This window comes from Pteropus medius, unplaced genomic scaffold (assembly GCF_902729225.1).
Source record: "Pteropus medius unplaced genomic scaffold, Ma_sr-lr_union100, whole genome shotgun sequence".
In the NCBI taxonomy this organism is placed as follows: Eukaryota; Metazoa; Chordata; class Mammalia; order Chiroptera; family Pteropodidae; genus Pteropus; species Pteropus medius.
The window spans coordinates 6,782,991-6,797,213 of NW_024349519.1; the positions used below are offsets into that span (position 1 = coordinate 6,782,991).

General features: G+C 34.6%; 1 protein-coding gene across 2 annotated transcripts in view; it reads right to left on the reverse strand.

The window, feature by feature from the left end:
* Nucleotides 1-14,223, reverse strand: part of PDZRN4 (PDZ domain containing ring finger 4) — a 320,204-nt gene that overhangs the window by 234,960 nt on the left and 71,021 nt on the right. The window lies entirely within an intron of this gene.

The following is a 14,223-nucleotide window of genomic DNA, read 5'->3' on the forward strand; positions in this document are numbered from 1 at the left end:
CCATAGTGTTCCATGCTTTTCTAATCCCTATATTGGACTGTAGCAATCTCTTCTGCAAGAGCCAGCTTTGAGGACCTGCTGGTGCAGAACAGAGGCCACACAAGCCATTTGAAATGTAAAAGAGCCATGCCGTGCCTTATGAGCTGTACCAGTTACATATTTGCTTCCAAATGAAGTCGAGCTGATGTGTTCTAAAAGGCTCTGTATTATATAAATTCTGGTTTTCTTAGAAATTGGCCATCTTTATACAGCTCAGCTGGTGTGCTGCTGCTAATAGTCTCTGCATTTATATTTCAGGAACATGAAGGAGCAGTGGGCCTAAACTGTTATTTTCTACCTGTTTCAATCCAAATATACTTCAGGACTAGTTCATGATCTTTTGTATGAAAAGCACAGCCCCTCCCACATCTGTTTAGATGCCGGTAGATTAAAATACACTATTATTATAGTTTTATGACTGTAATTAGTTCGAATGTTTAAAATGGGCTTAAGTTATCAACCATAATATTACACTTTAGTAAATGGTACTGTGTGGATGCATCAAATCACTGTTTTCTTGACTGTTCAATCTTATGCATTATAAAGAGCTAAACTACTTTTCAGAAGTAGCTTACACAGTTGTAATGTAAAAATAACAAAATGAAATATATGTCTCACCTCCTTCAGAACAGCTGTTAATTTCAATCTAGTGTTTCTTATAAAATTTTTAAGATCTTTGTTACCATTAGAGAAAATTTTGATGTTTAAAAAAAGGTGTATATTCTCAGCCAAAAGAATGATTTTGAATTGGGCCTTTATTTCATATACACCAACCATCACCCTTGCTGTTATTTTAGGAGAAATTAATACATACAGAAGGCTCAGAGATACTAACAAAGTTTATGTAAACATGATTATTTAAATCATATACAGTTGAAATTTGCTACCAACCACACTGGGCTGTCATCCTTCAAAACACATGAGGTAGTGATGAACTAATGGCCATCACAGCTCCAAGAAAGAGAGTTCCTATAAGGGTAGCTATATTTTTTAAGAGGATAAATAAGAACAGTTAGGACTTATTGATTTCTCATCCATACAAAGATAACTGAGAGGCAGGGTGATATCACTTAGAGAAGTTGCACTATATATAAAACAACTTTTATTTTTAAAGAAACACTGCACCATCTTGCAAATAGAGACACAAAGAAGAACTACAGTTCCAATTAGGACAAAATCAGCTACTCCGGGCAATAAAACAACAGGAGGCATCACAATATCGATACCTGAGAAATACTGCCACTTGTTATCTAACCATATCGCTCACTCAAAACATTACTCAGGAGAATTGGAGCCAGTCTAAACATTTCAGAAACCATCCAGGGCCGTATGGCATACTATTCTTTCAGACCTCAGGAGTAAAAGTTAGCCAGAGCCTACTGACAAACTAAAATGATTTATTATCACAGGGCTGAACTAATGCATTCTGCTTTACAACTCTCCTGGCAGTCCAGGGGAGAGGCTGCGTTTATTACCTACAGTACATAATGCCCGCTGAAGAGCTCTGTATTATTCATAAGACTGCCTTTTTTGTGCCATCATAATGCTGATAAATTATGAAAAAATGCATATTTTATTTCAATTTATAACATATTGTTGTATACATATCAATACATCACGTTGCAGCAGGCGGAGCAAATATTATTGCTGACAGCTGTTGACATGCTTCAATAAAGTCCAAACAAAGGGGCTTCACCAATAATCCTAAGTCACAACTAGCATTCCAAATAAAAAGCCATTTCCTTCTCTCATAATATTTAGAGGGGATTTGCACAAATGTCAGTACGGCGTAAGGGAGAAATTCTGCCCAAAGCCCTGAGAGATGTTTATAATTTTCCACCCAAATTCACTGGGGATATTCTACGTTAAACAGGAAGGCTTCTGTAGGAAATGCAGGTCGTAGATAAAGAACAGGAAGTCGAATTTAAAAAGGAGAGGTCCTGTCAGTTTGCTATTACATTATTTGGTTTTTCTTTTCTTGCCTCAGATGGTGAAGTGCCTCATTCTAAAACACGTCCTGAGAAGAAGGCCCTTTGAGAAGACCTGAGATTTTCCATTAACTCAGACTTCCTTTGCAGTTTGCAGTTTTACAGGTTATTTTATCATTAGTCAAACTGCATAGCCAAATGACACGTGGATCTTTGCAAATAAATTTAATAATTTCCTTTTTTTATTCCATTTATGAAGGAATAGTTTAAAAGCAATGACTAAGTTAATTTAGGGTAACTGATACTTTTAATAAAGGAAAGTTTCTTTTCGACATCAAGAACTGATACAATTTTGAGTTGAAAAAGATCTTAGAGCTCATCAGTTCAACTATTTCATTTTACAAATTAGAAATCTGAGCTAATAAGTCAAGTGATCTGCTCTAGGTTATGCCTCTAGCAGAGGCCACGGTTAGAACACAGGTTTGTCTCCTTATTTAGTCTTTCTATGTGGCCTTTTGGAGTTTAAAATTATATATATGCATATATATATTATATATTTATATATATATAATATATATATTTAAATGACTCAAATAATATTTGAATACAATGATCTATTTCTGCATATCACATCATTAAAAGATGTTTCTGCCTAGGGTCCTCTGCAGAGGCTATCTAGAATGAGAAGATTGCCGAAGCTACCCTGGATGTATTTTTATGCCTAAGTAAGGAAAATTTACTGATCATTCCTCCCAAAAAAAGATATTATTTCCAAACCTAGATAACATAATGACTACTAAAAGAAGTTAAAAGTATTGTATGATCTATATGGAACAATATGCCTATGTTTAAAAACATAAATGGTCATCATTTTATGTGTATGGGGTGTCTCATCATGTCATCAGACTCATCTGCCATGGTGAAATCCGAAACTACTGCTAGGAAAATAGTGCTCCCATGGTGCTCTCTGCCCTGTGGGTTTACTGCAAACATCAGCAGTGTCCAATACAAAGACTTCTAGTGAACACTCAAACATTTAATCTGCCTGGTTGGTGTTGACACATCCATGTACACATCAGACAGCCACCTATGCATCCAAGAGCAGTGAGAGAACCAGAGCCTGCTTTTATTTAATGAAATGGGATTGTGGAACAATCATTGTACACTAACTGTCTCTCACATGTTAGAATTTGTGCCCAGTTTATCATGCAGACCAGGTCATGGATAAGCTGGGGACATTTTTGGAAAAAAGAGAGAGTTTCTAAGGGGGTTGGTATGGGGAAGGGAGTTCTCTCGTGGCTACTAAAGTTTGTTGTGAGCTCGTACCAGACAAAAAAATTACCTATTAAGGAGAAATGGGACCTTCTGAGCTATTCTTATTTAGTATCTACCTTAGAACCTAAGTCAGCTTTTATGTTGCTGTTTTCTACTCAGTTAAGATAGTGCTTCAGAGTGATGGAAAAAGAAGTCTTAAGATTAAAAATAAATCTTGGTATGTGCCTTGCAGCTTCCTTTCTAATTAATCATCAGAGTCTCTTTATAGTCTTTCCTCAATATTATTACTTATAAACTCTATTACTTTGATTTAACAAATCTCTTTTTCCTCCATCAGAAGCATTACTGTTCACATGTAAATGGTAATATGTTTGATTTCCACATTTTCAGTTTTAAAAATTCACATTTCCCACAGGTTAAACCCAGGTTCATTTAATATTTTCCCCTGAGGACATAGAGACTTCAGAAACACACACACACGCACACGCACGCACGCATGCACCTAGACAACACAGTGTTCTTTAGAGAAACCCAAAGAGAAACTAATAAATTCAATAATAGTTGCTCTTATTACTGGAAATTAGCCCTTATCTTTAACCACCACAGCCATCACTTTTTATACAATGATTTGCTGCTTCTCGTTTAGGTTCATGAATTGTGTCAAGGTGTTTTAGTTTTTTAGGCTTTAATAATTGCCTACTTTGTATGCATACAATCAAAGCTATTTTGAAAACTGCATTTCCTTTTTTGTTTGTCATTCTTAAGTGATTTTGAGCTGAGGGGAACCTTACAAGTCCCTCTAGCTCAACATTCTTATTTTATAAATAAGATGACTTATATCAAGAATGTTATATTTGCTCACGGTGTGACAAGATAAGTGGTTCTCAAAATTTATCAGCTCAAACACTTGAAAAACTGTGTACTCAAGCCCCGCATGTGACTCTATATTCCCTTTGGGATTCACTAAACAAGAATCCTAGTATATTGCTATTTTCGTATTACACGGCCTTATTTTTAATGTCCCAGAAATCCTCCAGAGTTACCAATATGACAGGATATTTAAATGGGACCTGTTCTATCTCTATTTTTGGCTGAAGGCACAAAGACTCAGTCAAGAGCCATTATCCCCACTACTTGAGTCTATGCTAGATCACCAGGCAGGATTGAAAAAAATGATGTCCAAAAACAAATACTGAAACCTTTAACTCAACCTGTACTTTGAAGATATTTAGGAATCAGAATACCCAAGAAATGGGATGGTTTGAGATAGAATTTCTTACGTGAGAGCTGTTGGCGTGCTGCAGCATTTTCTCAGTTTCCTCTCTTATTGCTAAGTAAGAGTTTAAAGGAACTACTGAAGAGGGTTTAACGTTGAATGATGTGGATAGTTTTGATTATTAAGAGACCTTTTTTGTAATTAGGATTGACTGAAGCGATGGAACTGCTTTGACATTTCATGGAAATAACTAGCCTGTCTAGCAGAGTTTTAGGGAGAGTAGAAGGAAAAAGGTTGCTTTCTACTGTACTGTTGAGTTGTGCTCTTTCAGTGTAATTATTACACAAAGTAACCTTTTGCAAAGTCAATAAACCTGTTCATTTAACAGACTGCTAAGATTAACCAATGCCTGTACATTAACCCATCTGCACGAAAGAAATTGAAAAGTCTTCTGCATTTGGTGAAATACATCATCCTCGATAGAAAGATGTCCACTTTTATTTTCACTGCATCTTGTGTCTATTTTTTCTTCCATAATTTTGAATATACCATAAGACTCAGCTTGGAGGACATGTACAATCCTGGCTTTATAAAGAGTCTTCACTCCATTCAGTCCTATTACCTTATAGGTAATGCATATATCAAAGGGTAAAAAATGATTTTAACTTTGAATACAGCCAGAGAACAGGAGGAAAAGGATCATGCAAGTGTCCAGGCAAACATATTAAGTGCCAAAGGTCTGGGCTGACTTATGGCCACAGCTTTTACATCTAAGAGTGCCATTAGCATAATTGGCTTTTGGATCAGACGAAGGCCATTAGCTTTAAATTCTCTGCTGAGGACTAAAATGTCTAACTAATACCCCTTTTATTCTACATTACCTTTCACTTGCTCACATAAATTATTTCCCTCTCTCCCAGACATAAGAAAAAAAAATCATCTTTATCCATATGGAACCTCTGTGTGTGAATTCTATCCGTGGCCACTAATCTACCAAAGAGAAATTGATTTCTTCCACCAAACGTAGCTTTTCCTACACACCAAAGAGCAGCAGAGCATTCTCAGTTATTGCAACAAGAACCATTCCCCAACCTTATTTCAGCTGGAAGTCACACTTTTGTTCCAGCAGTAAGTCTAGATTAGTGTCGGCACAACTGGAGATCACTGATTAGTCCAGCTATTCTAGTCTACTGAGTTGACAATCCACCCACTTGGACCAGGTGAGAAATTGCCACAGTGAGCATAAGGGGAAGAAGAAACTGGGACAAGAAGGCTCGTTGTCTGTTTGTGGACACCACACCTGGACTGTGAATAAACTCCTCAGTTCACAACGTTCAGAATCAAAGCTGCCTCTTCCTTCAGTGGGGAATTCACTGCTCCATGCCTCTGAGCTAAAGTATCCACCCCGTACTCAAGCCCATTTTGTTTTCAGCGTCAGCCTTGTATTTAGAGGCAACTCGATTTTATATTTTTGGTATTGCTAGTTAACCAAAATTCCATTAAAAAAGGAAAGCCTTCTTTTGATGGGAAGCAGGGTTTTAGGCCCAAATTCAGATGCTTGGGTACTCTGCCATCTGCTGGTTTATGTATGGAATGTTTAAAATTCCTATCCACTCTCATTATTGGGATTTTCTGTCATTTTCATTGTTCAGCAGGATTTATGAAATTGAATATTTTTCAATTGAAAGTTAAAAGAAAATACGCACTCATTGCTAGAAAAGGATCTTTTTAAAACAGAAGAACAGATCTAGGTCTAGAGAAAAGTTGTGAATATACAGAGTCTCCATATACTCACACTCACTTTCTCCCCTGTTAGCCTCCTACATGAGAGTGGTACATTTATCACACTAACAATATTGATGCATTACTAATAACTAAAGTAGAAATGTATCTTTAAGAATATGCTTCTGACTCTGGTGATCCAGACGAATGTAGGGTACCAACAACATGAGGTTAATATGAGAAACTAACATTCCTGCCTGGCACTGCGCTACCTGCTTTACAGACATGATCCCAAGTAATTCTCACAGAGACCTACAAAATAGGTGTTACTATTTGTTATCCCACTTTCCCAGTCAGGAAAATAAAGCTCACAGTGATGCTACCCCTAACATTAAGAGCTGTGTGACCTTGGGATTTCATTCAAATAACATCTCATAAATTTATCGCAAAGCTTTAATCAATGAATACATGGAAAACATTTAGAAGAGTCTATAGTACATGTTAGACATAAAGCAATCCCTGGATCTATCTGAGGACAGAGTTACTCCTTAAGCTACCATAATATACTAAGAAGAGCTCTTAAAACACCATAGAACAGCCTACTAGACTTTTCCTTTGTATAAATTATTTTCCCTTATGGTTTCTACTCTCTTACTCTTTTACATTAGGTCTGTGTCTGTCTGTCTCTATCTTTCATTATCATCCTCTCCCTTCCCTGTGAAATCTTAATACTTCAGATACACAGTTACATCTGTTTCTATATCATGATCCTTTGGAATACGAAATCTACTGTTTTGTTGATGTTGTTGTTTTGTTTTTGTTTTTGCCCTTCAAGAACCAATTTTGCCCCTTTGAGGCTGATAATCATCTCTATTGAGAATACTCTAGGCTTAGCACACCAGCCACCCTTCCTCTTAATATTAATTAAATTGCTGCTAGTCCACCATATCCACCAAGATAGAAGTATATAAATCTGAGCGTCCCATGCCTGCAACCTTTTCTGAACTCTGAAACTCACAAGTACTTGTCACAGTCTTCACTATTCTCACATCCCTCTGAATCACCTTCATTCTTCACATCAAGCTTTACCTTTTCTCTAAATGATTTCCTTAGGCTCAATGATGCTCCATTTTAATTTCAACACACCCTCCTCCCCCCTTTACACATATCACTGCAACCCTTAGTCAGATATTAAAAGCTTTCCCCTAGTCTTCTGGTCAGTCATATCTGAGTTTAAATTCTATCTCCTTCACTTACTATATACCTATAGCCTTATATATAATAAAATAATCCCTCAGATTATGTGTTTTAATGTCTATGGCACACTCTCATGAAATTTTAGAGGAGATAAATAAAATAACATAAAACATCTATCATAGACCCTATGTAGTGGGTATGTAGTGGGGAAGAAGGTGTGTCAGAGGGAATCTATTTTCTGCCTCTTTACCATGTCATTCTATTAGTTTACTTTTTCTAAGTTTATTGTTCAATCTACTGCAAAGCTCTTGCCAATAGCTTGGCCATTAGACCATTTAGTGGGGAAGAACTGAATGTTTGAATTTTGTCAGTGAAAACTAAAAAAATGTTGGGACTTACATTCTAGTGGAGGGTTCTTTCCAGCAAACTGATAAATATACAACACACCAGGTGATTATAAGTACTATGAATAAAATAAAGCAGGTAGAGACTTACTCTAGGGGGAGAATGCTAATTTGTATGAGGTGATCAGAAAGGGCCTATCTGAAATATGAAGTTTTATTAGACTTGAATAAAACAAGGAAGTGCGTCATCAAACATGTCTACTCTCTCTCTCTCAGAGATGCCTCTACTGTCAATTTGATCCTATGTCGATCAAGGTCCTCAGCTTTGTCATGAATTCAAATGTTTAGCATCTTAGTTTAAAGCACAAAACCATACCACATCCAAGATACATGGAGACTTCAGCTCTCCAAGCTGACACTGACCTATTAATTAGCCTCTGGTTATGAACTTATTAATTGTACTGTCAGCCAGCATTTTCTGTCTATAAGAATTATTAGGAGACTTAGAATATATTTGGTTAAATTCAGAGCATTTTTGTTTACAACACTCCTCTGGTGGCTACTTAGTATAGCAATCTAGTAAAAAGGGAAGGAAATTATCTTTAGAAAATTATCTGTCTTCAGATTTTTAAAAAATTTTATTTATTTTTTTATGGTGACATTGGTTAACGAAATCCAATAAGCTTCAGCTGCACACTTTAACAGTAAGGTATATATATATTTACACTGTGTATTCGCCTCCCATAGTTAGCTTTCTTTCTGTCACCACATATTTGATCCCCTTTACCTTGTCTACCTCCCCCCTCCCATCTACTCTCTGGTAAACACTATGTCTTCAGATTTTTAAAGGACTCATATATGGTCCCAGCAGGCAGAATTCAGGCCAGGGAATTCTGGTTACAGGGAGACTGACTTGGAATTATGTAAGGAAGCATTTTCTAATCGAGCCATCTGAAGCAGCAGCCTGCCTTGGTGGGTGTGTGCTACACCCCTGATTCAGGTGATTCAGAGGTCTAGGGAGCCAAGCCAGTAGGCAGAGATGCTGTAGATGTCGTATAGACTTCAGGTAGTGGTTAAAGGATAACCTCTAATGTCCTTGAAAGTCTATGGTATTGTATTTGATTCCAAAGTATTCTCTAATTTAGACCTTTTACAAATTCAGAGCAATCTTTCTTTCTAATTTCATCTAGAAGGGCTTTGCTAACATAGAAACAAGCCCAGCACTTACAAGGTTTTCCATTCATAGATATGAAGTCTACATATTTCAATTCAAATTTCACCTTGATGCCATATCAATTTAATTTTAAAAGATTAATTATTTTAAATACTGTTTGGGATTACAGATGTTATAAAGTCAATTTTAACTTCACATTACACACAGCAGTTATTAAAAAACATATTACTGTTCTATGAAAAAACAAAACGGGTATTTTCTAAAGCAAAATACCAGCTTAACCCACACTCATTAGGATGACCTACTTTTTGACATGTGGTTACAATTTATTCTACCACTTACTGGTAATGTAGTTAGCCCAGTTCAAAATTTTTAAAAAAATGTACTCACTTAAAAGGTTATATGAACTTAACTTTAAATGTCATGTCCTACGTATAAGAAGGCAAGACCCTTTTTATGACAAAGGAAAGGAAATGCAATATGAATTCCATATTTCTATGGTTGCTGACCAAGCTTGCCTTCATGGATTTACACTTTAAGTCTTGATATATTGAGAAAAATGATAAATGATAATGGGATGACATTAAGGCATAATTGCTGAACTAGTTCTTTGGCATCTGCTACAGTGAAGGTAAATTTAATGATACATTACATGCATGTGGTGGTTTTCTACTACAATAAGACATATCAAAATCAACTATAGTTTTTTGCTGATAGAACTGACGAAATATTTTATCAATTAAAAATATGATTTTGTATTGAGTCTTTGTTTTTAAGTATTTCAAAAACTCCTATAATTATTACTTCTGGTTAAATATACTTTTTCTTCAATGAAATACTTCATTTATTTGTTTCTTCAACACTTTTAGAATAATGTCTAAATAGAATAGCCTTACTAACTTCATCCCTTTTCATTTCTCTCATCTCTGCTTTATGTTTAATTTGTAGTTAAAACTACTTGTAAGTTTTCTATCATGCCACACTATTTCATTCTTCTCTATTCTGAATTCACTTTTTTCAAATACACTTTTTTTTTCTTTATATGTCAGGGGAACTGCATTTTCAGGTTTGTTATAATGTCTTTCATGATACCCTCCCCCATCAGCTGTGATCATTCTTCCTCTTGTTAAAACACTATCTCATGCATACTTCCATTATTATACTTATCAAACTGGATTATAACTTACTTTCCTCATAAGAATATTTCTCTCTTTAGATTAAGAAGTCTTTGAAAGCAGAAACCGAGTCTCTGTTATTTCCATCTGCAGCACTTAACACATTGCCTCAATAAAATATTTTTTTCGCATGAATAAAATTAATTCAAATGGACAGTCAGCACTTTGTTCATTTTCCATGCTGTACGTTAGTGCTAATTTAACATGAAAAGACAATTAAATGAAGCCCAAATTTAAGCAAGATATCAAGAAAGAGGCCTTTAAGACACTCTTAAAACTATACAGTTCTCATTGTTGCAGAAATTAATTTCCTCCCCCATGATTTGATTAGAATTTTAACTTTAATGTAACTTCTGCAAATTCAGATTAACACTCAACAGCACCTATTTTGCTGTTCTCTCACATGGAACAATTTAACCAACTCTTCCAGTGTCCACTCCGGATGCCTTCAAGGGATAATTTGACTGCCACAAAGAATGAAAAGAAAGTATTTTCTAAGAAAATATGTTATAATAAAATAAAGATAGAAACTTAATCTAAGTATGGCCAATATTTTCATTATCTTCTAAATGATGATAAAGTTTGTAAAGATGTTTCTGGTAGTATTAGTACATGTGCTTTAAAAGCATATCCATTTTATTTTTTAAACATAAGAGTGGGTTACACTTACTGAACATTGTGGTGCTTTTGGTTTTTTGAAGAGATGGGAATTACTGCTGGTGTAGGTATATATTTTGGGAGCAATTAGATCCATGACCCTTTAAAACAGTTTTAAGTAGTTGTAAAGATTTAATACTCATTTAATACAATGAATGGGCCATTATAGTTATGATGCTTTAAAATTAATATGTCAAGCAGGTCACTCTCAGAATCAATACATATGGTCTATGAATTATATTTTATATGGATGCCACTTAAAAGTATTTTATGTGAAGATCCAGATCAGTAAGTTCCAATTAGGTCAGAAATTTTCGCAATCAAGAAAAACAAAGTATTTTCACCTGATAATTTTAGATTTATTCACCATATTGGTACTTTAGCTTCAAATGAGGTTGTTCATTATGAATTTTGTGTTCCTAAAGTGAACATTGGTGGGGGAAAAAGAAGCAAATAGTTCACTGAATAGACATTTAAAAGTCCTTGATTTTTATTGTTTGTAGGAATTGAGAAAACGAGTTTAGATGTCTGCTTATCATTCTCTTTCATACCAAAAAAATTATGAACTCATTATTTGGTAGATAAAGCAGCTGCGTTTTTGAGACTTTCTATATAATACAGGTTTATGTAGATGTAGAAATGATGTTTCAAGATTACTTGATGCTTATGCCATATTGACCTTTTTGAGATCAAAATAATGAAAATAGGCTTGGGCAGCATGTGTTTTATTTCTTCATTTCAGATATTCCCTAATGATAACCACAAGGTTCTCTGAGGGGGCACGTATTTTTTTCAGTGCAATTGTAATAGAAAGAAGGAAAGCTTTAGCTTACTAGCATGCTGCATTCCTAATAATTCTTTCCATCCACTTGCAAATGTAAATTGTCACCCCTGATTTATGTTCATTAATCAAAATGGCAAATGCATGTGGAGTGCAGAATTGGGGTCCAGGCTGTTGTCTGAAAATGTGATCAATCATCACTGATTGGCATTTTGAGTTAAACTATACAAGAATGTGGAAAAACAGATGCTTGCTGGGAACAAGGGAAAGGAAGTTAGGGCCAAGAGGCTAGCATTTTAATTGGCAAGATGCAAAATGTTTAGAACATAAAAAAAAAAATCTGAGTTTTGGAAGAAAATAATTATGCAAAACACAAAAAAAGTGATTTAAAAACACATTTATATGAAAGATATCTTTAAAACAATGCCATGGATACTTAAACATGCTACCTACCGTTGTGATTTAATAAGGCCATGAAAATAGGGCTTGACCCACATTTTTTGTACCTAAGGGAAAGTATCTAAGTATAATGAGAATCAGCTATTCATAAAACAATACTTGGAAGATATTTAATGTCTCTACTTTCTGCTTGTTGGGGGAGGGTGAATATATTAAATCAGTTTTTTTAAAAACTCTAAATATAGTCATTCAAGAACAAATAGCTATATTATTTTAATCTGATGAGGTGAGAATATATTTTATACCTTGAGGTATAAATTATATAAAATACAAAAGAAAAAATGATATAAAAGTAAATTTTAGAAACCAAATAGAATTACTCTAGTCCTGGAAAACTACATGTGATGCTATAAAGACTTATATTTAAGATTTCTAAAATAATAATAATTTCAATCTATAATAATGAACAAGGTTTTTACCTTTTAACAATCAATTTGACTATCTTATCTTATTTTTAAATACAAAGTTGTTACATCTAAAGATAGATAGAAACACACTTTAGAAAAGAACACTTCTCATTCAAAATATTACTTTCCCATGGAAAGTGTTGAGTTTTTATACTCATTATGGTATGTACACAACAAATATTTTGAGATTTCTGACTCACTGAACAAATGAATGAAGGAATGAATGAGTTTTGTATGAAATATATATCATTTCTTCCAATTGCATGCATCTTTATTCTATTAGGATATAAAATATCGAGAAATAATTACTATAAGAGTGAATAAATTATTATGAGGTTGATAAATTAAAGTGCAATGATGGCAAGATGAAAGCAAATGAAAAAATTCTAACCTTGTATCTTCACTGAAAACAAGCAGAAATTTTGATAAAGTCAAAAATTCCAGGACACAATTCCATTAAAAAATTGAATAAATCTTTTATTAAGCAAGCCATTTAAGTGTTTCTGTGACTTAGTTCTTACAATTAAATTAGAGAATTAGATTATCCCCAACAACACCTTCCAATGGCAAAATTTATTGAGTTTAAATATCTATAAATTGCTCAAATTATGGCCAAGTTATATGCATTGAAAATCGAATTCTAAACATGCACATGTGCATACAAACAGTAGGTATCAACCCAAAATTAACTTGGATAATAGCAATGTTAACTGAGCAGCAAGCACTCTTACATCTATGAGCTTATTTAATTTATAACAATCTTGGAGATGGGGAAATAATTATCATGACTTTAGAAATGAAGAACTGACTCACCATAGCTATTAAATAAGCAAAACTTGAAACCTGAATTCAAATTCAGGTCTGTGTAATACCTAACTCTTCCTACTCTTTATCGGTGTTCTATTAGAAGTTATTCAAAAACCCCAGAGAAAGAGGGGAGCAGAGAGGAGGAAAAAAAGGTGCTTTTCATCTCCTATGGCATATTTAACGTCTAGAAATTTTATGGCAATGGTGTGTGTGTGCGTGTGTGTGATGATATTGATGGAGTGTGTGTGTGTGTGTGTGTGTATAGCGGAATGCTTATCAGTTCAAAATCTAATGTTGACTGATGTCTTCCTCAAGGACTTGTGGATCTATGCAAAACAAGTCATTATTACACCCTTAATCTTCCTATTTTGTGCTTTATTTAAAGCTTGACTTTGCATCTTTCTTTGGAGTCCCCTGGAAATGACAGTGTGACACAAAAAGCCACTGGTTCCTGAGCATGTGAGGCCCTGAACTCCGGCACATCATGATGCAACATAGAGGAATTGACATGATGTTTGTGTTTTAATAGTAAGGCTCTTAAATTATTGAAATAAATTGAAAACGCAGTTTTTAGAAAAAGTTTATTTTGAATCATTGAATTTGGATCAGAAATGTTTTCTATCTTCTTTTTTCTCTTGTAAAGGATTTTCATAAAACCAATTAGTCCTCTGTAATTAGGAACGCATCAGAAGCTGCGTAATATGCACTCTGGTAATAAAAGTTCTGCTGGAATCAATTATGTTGAACTGCAAGAAGCTATCTGCTTCCTGTATCATGCATAACATCCAGCTTAAATAGTATCAACATTAATAAGCTGCTCTTAAGTTTCTATACAGATTTCTCTGGGGAGAATTTGTTACTGTCAGTCAGCTGTCAAATGCTTATAGTATGATTAATGAATCATATCTAGATGATTGACAGTAAAAGTCCACTTTATAGGACATGTCAATCATTTTCATAGTTGCTTTCCATTTTCATGAACATGAGCAATACTGATCTTAGCTGTAGAACCATTATAACCCCAATTCTGCTGTAGGCGACT